This window comes from Gavialis gangeticus, unplaced genomic scaffold (assembly GCF_001723915.1).
Source record: "Gavialis gangeticus isolate Ggan-Ray unplaced genomic scaffold, GavGan_comp1, whole genome shotgun sequence".
NCBI classification, from domain to species: domain Eukaryota; kingdom Metazoa; phylum Chordata; order Crocodylia; family Gavialidae; genus Gavialis; species Gavialis gangeticus.
The window spans coordinates 32,252,026-32,262,482 of NW_017729026.1; the positions used below are offsets into that span (position 1 = coordinate 32,252,026).

At 38.9% G+C, this 10,457-nt stretch overlaps 1 protein-coding gene across 3 annotated transcripts in view; it reads right to left on the reverse strand.

Moving 5' to 3' along the window:
* The window catches only part of PRDM1 (PR/SET domain 1), a 143,402-nt gene that overhangs the window by 58,262 nt on the left and 74,683 nt on the right, over positions 1–10,457 (reverse strand). Inside the window, exon 1 of one of the 3 annotated variants that reach the window (XM_019520154.1) lies at positions 3,689–4,131. The exons of the other annotated variants lie outside the window; for them this stretch is intronic. The gene's annotated coding sequence lies outside the window, so the exon portion shown is untranslated. Of the gene's footprint in view, positions 1–3,688; positions 4,132–10,457 lie in introns of those variants that run through there. 3 annotated transcript variants of the gene reach the window in all.

Here is a 10,457-nt window from a genome sequence, read left to right on the forward strand (position 1 = left end):
CCCTTTGGAAGAGGCTCTTAAAAACAGATGTATGCCACAACCTGCAGAAGCATGTGGTTTCTTTAAATGCCATTGAATGTAATAGAAGTTAAGAACCTTATTTTATCTTTGAAAATCAGGATCTAGATTTTTAAAAAGTATTTAGACACCTAAGGTTCCACCAGATGCACCCAAGGGATTTTCAAAAGCTCCTGGCTCCTTAACTCACTGAATTAAATTTTCCCTAATTAATTTTAGCTATAAAGTCAACTGGCTAGAGTAGTACTTTTCAACCTTTTCAGATCTGAAGTACCCTTCAACAGATTCAAGACACCCCTTTATAGGCTTGAGGCACCCCATGGAAATTGCCAGCTCTTCATTTTCACTCTTTTTTTCACTATAAAAATGATCTGTTGCAAATAACTTAGACATGCCACCACAGATTGTAATGTTTTGAAAACTCTGCTAACATTGTGTGGCACCCCACAGCTCCCTGGTTGAATCACTGGGCTAGAGGGAGTGATCCTATGGCCCAGTAGCTAGGGAAGCAATGGGGGATGGTCAGGTTCAAATCCCTATTGCAGTTGATATTTATTAGTGCACTGTGGAACAACTTCAACTGGAGAAATTGAGAAACATGCCCAGAAAAGCCAATGGCCTAGTGATTAGGATACCTCCCATGGGAAGTAAGATACCTGTGGTTTAAGCCCCTGTTCCAAATCAGGCAGTGGTAATTTGAAAGCAGGCCTTCCAACTTTTAGATGAGGATCTACAGCCTAGGGTATTGGATAAAATACGGTTTGTGGGTATCTTTTTGGTCTTTTGTGAGAAAAGACTGACCCAGCTGGTGGATGGGATAACCTGTGGAGCTGTACCACCACTAAAATACTGTCTGTGGGTCTTGGATTTGATCTGCAGACTGCATGCAGGACTGGCCCCTCACTGTGCAGGGTTGGTTTGTGGGTCCAAACTAGCCCGTAGACTAGCTCCAGGCCACTGGGCCTGATAAATTTGACACCCCTAATCCAAATAACTTTAAAACTCTGGGCCTTATACTCATTCCAAACCACACTGGTACCCAAGGACAGACCTCCACTGACCTCAGCAGTCACTGGATAAGACCCGTATAATGTCCTCCAAAATATATGTTATCCCATATAGTGTTAGGCCCAAAAGAAAAAAATGATTTAAATATACTGGAGATAAAGGCTGTCAGCCACCTCCTTCTTTATCTATTTTTGGTTCTCTTAGAATTTAGAACTTAGTTCTCTCTGTACTTAAGCAGAGACTTAACTTTAAGCATGAGAGTAGTTCTGCTAAATCAATGGGACTAACTACAGTATTAAAAACTTAGGGTAAAATTAGGTACATGATTAAGTAGCTTGCTAAATCAGCACATTAGCTTTCCCCACTTGCAGATACTATAAATCAGGGGCAGTCAAAATGTGGCCCGCTGGGCCGTTTTATCCAGCCAAAAGGGCCCCTAAAAAAATCAGAAAATTAATATTTATCTGCCCTTGGCAGCCTGTCATATGGCCCTCGATGGCTTGCCAAAACTCAGTAAGCAGCCCTCCGCCCGAAATAATTGCCCGCGCCTGCTATAAATGCAGGTCTGGTACTACAAACTAGATTGACAACCCTGTAAATTCTTAGGCCAATTTTTCAACTGACATACATTAGCATAGTTCTATTGAAATCAATGGACCTACAGCAATTTACACCATCTAAGACTTTATTCCAAAATCTTACTGAAAAAACCAAGGAACCTGAACCCAATGGTGATGTTCTCCTGCAGTGGAGCCTCAGACAGGTTTTTATTCTGGAGGCTGTTTACAACCAGTTCATAACCTTTGTACTCCAGACAGTCTTTAGAACTTACTCTCTGTGCTATTAAGGTTAGAGATTATGAATCTTCCAACCAGCCAGACCATCGTAAATATTTAGCAGGTATGCTGCAACTGATTATGTTGTTGTAAAATGGATATTGGTAAAGAAACTTCTATTCAAAAAGCAATTTTAGAACTTACTCTTTACAATCAAAGTAAGAAGGTCTTAAGCAGAGCAGTACATGAAGACTCTGCTTTGAAGTTCCTAAGTTATACTTATTTAATAATTATAAATATTTAGCATAAGGACATTCTCTCATTTCAGATTCTTAAATCTCAGATTTACTTTAAATCCTGAAACTCACTCAGACTCACTTTAGTTTTTGACTGAAAAAAACCTTACCATTTCTATACAAATTCACTTAAACCTAATCTACAATTTACAGAAAAATCCATTTAAATGGTCAGAGTATGGCTATATCTCCTGAGTAATGTTGCACATCTTCCACTTAAATTAAGTGAAAGCCACTGTGAAATTCAGAAAACAGAATAGTTATGCTTTTAGGATTAGTATTATCCATATTTGATCCATTTCAAATACGTACATTCACCTTTACTGTATTTGATCATTTATACCAATGCAATGCTTTTAGTCATCATACCAAATAACATCCATGTATGAAGAGTTGGTTAAGATAAAATGATACTAATACATTAATTTTGGGCCCTCAAAACAGATTTTGAAAAAAATAATAAAAAAAAACTAATATAGAGGTGTTTAGAAGATTTTCTTTTAAATGCTGTGAAATATTCCCATTGTTCACTAGCTGCTTTAGTAACATGACAAACATAAAGTAAAATTTACTGCTAAGCAAAGTAAAACTGACCAATCTAGTTTCATTTTGCAGTCAGAGTGAAATGAGTGTATGCTGCAAATAAAAGTGCATGACAGCTGAAAAGAAAATCAGGTATTTTATACATTATATTTTGATCCTTTTTCACTTTTAATAGCAGAAGTCAGGAGTAAATTCATTAAATGTAATAGTATTATAGTAGTTTAACTGAAAAGAGTTGCATGCCTAGATTACAGTGTCTTAATAGGATAGGAAATGTTTATTTGAATAGCAAAAATACCTTTCACTTGTTAAATTCCATTCTAAAGTTTTCTTGTGAACAGCTATTGCTATTGCAGAGGCCACCTGGTTACAATGCTACTGCTTTATTCAGGACTAAACTATCCTATTAATTTGTAGTGAAAATATTCTCTATCTTATTAAGGGAAAAAAGGTTACAGAATCTAGATGCAGGATAACAAAAGCAAAGAGGAGAAAATTTTAAAGTGCTGGATCTCTATCATAGCGTTCTATCCTAAATATACAAAGGTGGAATACCAAATTACTGTGCCAATAACTGAAAAAAGACTAAATTATATTGGTTCTGTGTTAGACACGTTTTAGAGCCAAAAATATTACATACTGAATTTCAACTGTCTTTGTATAGAAAGCGAGATCTTGGAAATGTTTTGTGAGAATCTTAATTATTTTTACATGTATATAAAATAAATGTTGCTCTTTAAATAATAGACATGCCTGAATTTTAACAATATGATTAAGGCCCAAAGTTTCTCTAAAGTTTGGGGATCGTTCAGAGGCAGAATTTCCAAGTCTGAACCTCATAGACTGAATGGGCTGCTATTGCGGTGCTTCTGTTCTGAAAAAAATTACTTGTCTGAGGAGTTTCCTTCATAGTGGAGTCCAAAGGTTTTCTATCGTCTCAAGTAATTTAAAAAATAACCATTTTAGCCATTACAACTGAATAGCAGCAGTTTTCACAGCACGGTACACACACAGCTTTAAATCAAGTTCCATAGAGTTGTCACTCACCTGACCTACAGGGTTTTTGTCTTCTATAGAACATGTGGTGTTTCGGTACTATACTGCTCCTTCAATGGCTGTGCAGAGTATCTCCACACAGTAGCTTCCTGTGCAAAACATTTTTTTGCCTATTTCTTTCCCAGTTCCTTGAAATGTGAAAGCAGAGTTATGCCAGCTATCCTAAGCAGCTTTATACTGCATCGGGCACCTGTTCAGACAAGAGCTAGTTAAAAAAGCAAAACAACAGCTGAATGAGGTCAGCTACCCTATGAACTTTAGGATGTACAGGGAGACCCCACTACCCCCATCCATCCCATTTCTATTTGAAAATAGCAGTTCTAGTAATATGATGCCTTCCTTTCCTGTTTGAAAGACAGTGAAAGCCCTCCTGCTGCATTGAAGCTGTCTTCTACTCTCCCAAGACCAAAGTCCCAGTCTCCCTGCTTGCACTAAGCCTCTGTCTGCAGGGAAAAAGCAACTCATCTTATGCTAGCAGTATTTGTCTAAGGAGCACAGGTTCAACACAGACAGTTAACCATTAACTAACCCTCTCAGAGCTCAGATTACAGTTGCCATACATGCTTGTTAACATGTTTTAAAACTCCTGTGCAGTTTAGGATATCCACTTTTGTTATTCAGTTCTCCATCAGGCATCTCAAAGTGCCATAATAAATGAATGAGCACAACATAGCAGAATATCCCAATGCCTACAAGTAAAAATCACAATGCCACCTGAATTAAGGGTGGATAACAGCTTCATGTTTGTGTAAGTGGCACTGGTTAGATCAAAATACATATCATTTGGAAGTTCACTTACCCATCACAAATGCTTAATATAGACACTGCAAATGATAAGAAATATACAGAAAAGCACTATAAATGCAACCTTCAGATTTTCATATTTAACAAAGACATGAGCAGCCCACTGTCACAGCAGCACTGTCCCTCTGCCCCACCCCAGTTGGTCCCCGCCCCAGGCAAGAGGAGCATTGCTTCACCCACCCCTACTTTCAGCTGCCGGAACAAGTGATCAGAAACTAACCTATACCTATAACAGAACAGAAGTTGGGTGCACACAGACTGGTTTAAAAATGGCACAACCTGGTCTAAGATTTGCACCCTCCACCAACAAAGGGTGAATGTGTGTTTTGTTTTATACTGATCTAAAATATACCACCTACAGAAAATTGTGTAACTTGGATCAATTCCACCTCAGGCTTTTTGAATGTCTGTACCTAGCCTTATAAAAATTATCCATCACTGAAGGGTGTTGACCCTGCAAAAATACAATACAAGAGGTATTCCGTGCCTCAAAGAGCTTCCAATCTTAACAGAGAAGATGAACAAAGAGTGAAAGAGAGGAAGTGGTGTTATTCCCATGTGACAGACAGAGAACTGAAGCCCAGAGACATTAAACTTTTAGTCACGTAACAGTGGCTTATCAGCTTTCAACTTTAGTGGACCTTTCCGTGGGTACCAGTGCCTACTTAGGCAGAGCCACCTGCAGGATTGAAGCATAAATGACTTCCTGAAAGTCATTCAAGAAGACCTACAGAGATTTGGGATTTGAGCTTGCATCTCTTGGGTCTCACTGCAGTGTCCTAAATACGAGGCCATCTTTTCACTTTTTTTTATGTGCATGCACCTCCTTTTGTACCAGCTAGGGTTACTGTATTTCTGATTTACATCACTGTAAGATCAGTACCTGGGCTTCAGGTTTTTGCATCTATCTAGCACAGAAAGATTTAAAAAAAAAAAAAAAATTGGGACCCTGATTCAGCGAAGCACATAGGCACGTGCTTAATTCCATCCCTATTCAGTAAAGCACTTAAGTATGTACTTAATTCTCATTTACTTCAATGAGGCTTGAACATGTTTAAAGTTAAGCCCCTACGTAAGTGCTTTCTCAAACTGGAGCCTACCTAAATTGTGACCTAAGAGAATAAAAATTAGATCAAAATTGTATCCAGTGCAGTTTGTCTCCAGATTTAAAGTTAAGAAATGAGAAGATAAATGAGTGCAGAACAGTATTTTGATACATGTGTAATGGCTTTTTAGATCCAGAGTATAATGTGTACGAGTAATGTATTGTATTCAGTTGTATGAGTAGAGTAAATTATAATTTAATTATAAATCATTTAAAGACAAAATTAACAGAAAAACAGGAAGCCTTTAAGGGAAGAGAATATGTGGAAAAAATTATAGCACAATAGGAAGACAGGACTTGGAGGGAAGTTCCGTAATAACTAGTAAAGAGGTTCAAGTGAACACAAGTTTCCAGTGCCAGGACGTAGTCACCATCAGTAGATACCACTTTAAATGCTGTGCAATACATCTCCCATCTTTCAGTGAGCTGTGTGGGTGAAATCAAGCATAAGAATGGTCCAGCTCATTGTAGGCCCATGGCCTAGGGAATCCTTAGAGAGAAAAACAGCAACTCTGAGATTTTCAGGGTGGCAGTCAGTGTAATATCAGAGAAGAGAAAATAATGCATTATTTAAAAAAAAGTTAAGTATATTTGCTAATGGTCTTATTTTCTTATGCACTTTCATGCCCTTCCCTTCTGACCCTCAAGCCTTCAATAAAGCTGGTTCTTCAGTGATAAGAGACACTGACCAAACATATTCTCTTTACTGCAGGGTTCACTGTTCAAACTAAAGGTACGTTGCCTGTTTCAAGGATATCCCTATCAATTTGATTGACACTACCATAAAGTTGGAAAGTTGGTAGTCAGGGAATATGCCGGCAGGCAAGAAGTAGACATATTTTCTATTTTTACTAACAATTCACCCCTAGAATTGTCCTGAAGATATTCTCACCCAGTTACTAAAATTATTCTGTTTCTAGCAAATGCTTATGATCCATTCACTATACTTCCTTTTTGGATACATGGAACTGGATTTCCTTAAAAACAGGGGTGTCAAACTTATCCAGTCATGTAGGCAGCATGAGTGGCATGGGGCTGGTGCACAGGCTAGATCCAGCCTACAGGCCCCATCTCCTTACCTCACTTATAGCATCCCTGATTTAGTGGCTGCTTCAGCCCACATTATGTGCAGTGCAGGTTCTGGAGCAGCCAGAATGGGCCAGAACAGACGCAGTCTAGCCAGAGCAGCAGCTATGCTACATGTAGTGCTGGCCCCATCCAGACTGCATTAGAAGAATGGCTTCCATTTACAGGTAAATAACATTTCTGATTATTATAATTCTAAGAGTAGATAAACTATTCCAATAAAAAATTACTCAACATTTCTAAACTCCTGTTACTTCTTAACTATCAGCTGATGCTGTTCCTATCCTCCTTAGGAAGTGTGGGTGTTCTATAGAGTAAATTGGCAATCACTAGATTGATTTCTTCTACTTTTTGATTTTTGTGGATAGAAATACTCTTTAATGATTAAGGACCCTTTTAAAAGGTCTTACACATAAATTTGACTTTATGTACTGTAAATACTTCCCTTGAAGCTGTTGGGGTTACACTGCATAAAATTCAAATGCATACATACTTCTTTGAAAGATAGGGGCCTAAAATCTAAATATCAACTAGCCATTATCATTTTGATGAATCCAACCCAACTGTATCTATGGGATTAAAAAAAAGGTTATAAAGGTGCTTTAAAGATGAAAAATATTATACAAGTGCACGTGTGTGTACATTACATGGGCAAGTGGAAGGACAGCAGGGCTAGAAAGGCAGATTGTACCGACTGACCTGACAATTGGCATAGAAACCACACTTCATCATTAGTAGCTGTAGGGTTGTGAAGTCTTACAAATTTAAAGTTTCCCCCTTTTTAGTTAAAGCCACTAGACTGTTAAATGTGCAGGTCCTCAACTTTAAGCTTAAATCTATTCTCTGAAAGAAAGACAGATAAGTCTCCAGGAACAAGCAGTATCTGCTGTAGTGATGTATACTTATTGGGTGTGTCTACACATGCATTTACGCTGGCTTAAATTTACTCTACAGTAAGTGGAAATAGGCCGACATCTACATGTACAGGCATTAAAGCGCAGTAACACTGTGTGTGGACTGACTTGAGACTAACATTAGTCCCAAGTTGGTCCACACACAGTGTTACTGCGCAGTAAAGCATCTACACATGTGTTACTGTGCAGTAATTAATTGGGCATAAATTTGATACCTGCATGCTCAAGTTGGCATAAGTCACCATATTTACTGCACAGTACGGGCATGCACGTGTAGATGCATACCCATACTGCACAATAATTTCGGTTACTGCATAGTAAATGGTCATGTGTAAACATGCCCACTGACAACAATTTTATACGAAAAGCTCAGGAATATGATGGGTGGTTCTGAGAAATGATAGAGGCAGTTAACTGTTCATCAGAAGTAAGGCAGAAGGCAGGGTGGGGTAGCACCTTGAAGACTAATTGGTATAGAATGGCATCTCTTTGAACCAATTAGTCTTTGAGGTGCTACCCTGCCTAGTCTTATGAAAAATGGAGAAGGAATAATTATAATTAATACCATCTTCCACAGAAATACATTCAGTAATAAAATAAAGGGGCTGTATATATATGCATAACTTTATATGGCATACTTTAAGGAATAAGGATAGATTTACTGGCCCAGGAAAAAATAGCCTCAAAAGGTTTAGAATGATATAAATATATTTCCAAATTTGTCCTCACAGACATTTTGTTCATATATCAGTTGTCTTAACATATTCAACTGTATGAAACACTATGAATTTTGGCAAATGTAGGAACAGGCTGGAACATTTTAAATATTTTGTTTTTTCTCAGTCAGGCAGACTTTTATATCTAAGAATGTGTTCTAAAAGAAAAATCAATCTGTTTTCAGCATTTATCTCATGTTCCCTACTTTGTCAGAACTCCATTCTTATGGCAATATAATCCTTCTGTTCTACCAAAAAAAGACTGTTTGCAAACACATATATTGATTAGCAATACTTAATTTATATTATTGTTAGAAATATGAAATGTTTCTTTGTGACAGTGGATTGCTTGCAGAAATCAGTAAGGATGCAACAGAAAGTTGTTAGTTTGGATAACTGCCTTTAACAAATAGATAATTAATTCTTCCCCCTCCTCTCAACTTGTCTTTATCATTGGTAGCAAGAGACTATTTCCCACTGTCAAACAAATACTCACTTTTCTCCTCAAGAAATTCCTAATAGTGTTTGATCCCCAGAACATTTAGGAGAGCTCTGAACTTGAGCACTGCTTTTCATCTTTGCAACAGAAGCTACTTGCTGTTCTGCCACTTTAAACTGGGGATCTCAAAACTGTCTATGTCAATATTAATATCAGGAGGGGTCACATGACATACCCTTTGTCTCGCTTCTGCCAGTGTGGCAGTGGTCATGGCCAATGATTAAGACAAGAGGTAGCAAAAGGATGAAAAATGATTAATCTGTATTCCAGCCATCAAGGGGGTAAGAAAGGTCACCCCACTTTCCTTCAGTTGTAATCAGACTGGGGTGCCTGACATTACTTGAACTACTGGTCCTGCGGAATTATGGAACAGTCTCTAACAAAAAAGAAACTGGATTGCTTGGGGGAGCTATAACATGTATTCCTATGGTAATGTAAGATAGAATGCTTTGATCACCTTAGCTACTATCCATCTTTAACTGATTTTAGTAAGCCCACCTCAACAGAAGCATCAACAGAAGTACCAGCCCGCTTCTTCTGCTTAGACCTAGATGTCAGGCTAATCAGTTTGATCTGACAGATTTTAATTAAATTAATTAAAGCTTTTCTGAATGGACTTGATTAACATACCATGGAGGAATCACTTATGAAATGAAACCTAGCAAGCATAAGTACTAATACCCACTCCCCATGAGGAATTTCTCATTGTTGTTTTGTTTTACTTAGAAATTAGCCTTTTATAAATGGATGGTGTCTGATATATAGACAAAACCCTAGCAGCTATTACAACAGGCTAGTAACAATAGCCTCCGATAAACATTTTCAAGTTCTTCTGCAAGCAACTGTGCTTTGCAGAAATTACTCCCACCATCCAACATTATAGAAACAATCATTTTGTCCAACTTATTTCCGTAAAAAACACCAGACTCCCACACTGTAGTGCCCTTGTGCCCCAGCCAATCCCAGTCACCATCTACATGTGCATTTCAGTGCACATAACTATTCCACTGTAGGATAGTACTTGTCCTGGGCAGTACTATCCTACAGTGGAATTAATTAATTTACTGCGCCCTAATATGGGTGTATGTGTAGACAGTGACACTTTACTGCAGAGCTAATTAGTCACCTCTGCCGTAAAGCATGTGTGTAAGTGCACCCATTGACTACAAAAAGACTCCATGGCCCAGTCCAGGTGTGCAGGCATGTGTGGTTTGTGGCACCACAAACCTCTTTGTGGAACCATGAACTGCACCCCTTGCACGTTAAATCATGCACAGCACTGCTAACGAAGAAAAAAGTAGCGCGAGGTATGTCAGAGTGGTGTGTGCTGGGACAAACATGGAACCGGAAGCCTCTCTGCACCCTGTGCCCCAGCCAGCTGCTCCATGGCTGTCTGGGGTGCAGGGTGCCTCAGCATGGGAGTTCCACTTGCCTCGGCATGGGGGCTTCACAGCAGAGCCCCCATGCTGATGTACATGGAGACAGGGAAACAGGCAGCCCACGGCTGCTTGCTGCCCTATCTCTATGTGCCACTCCCCAGCTGGATGGGGCACAAAGTATGTCAGTGTGGGGTCTGCCTGCTGACTAGCCCCCATACTGTGGCATCCTGTGCCCCAACCCCCCCCCCCCCCCCCCC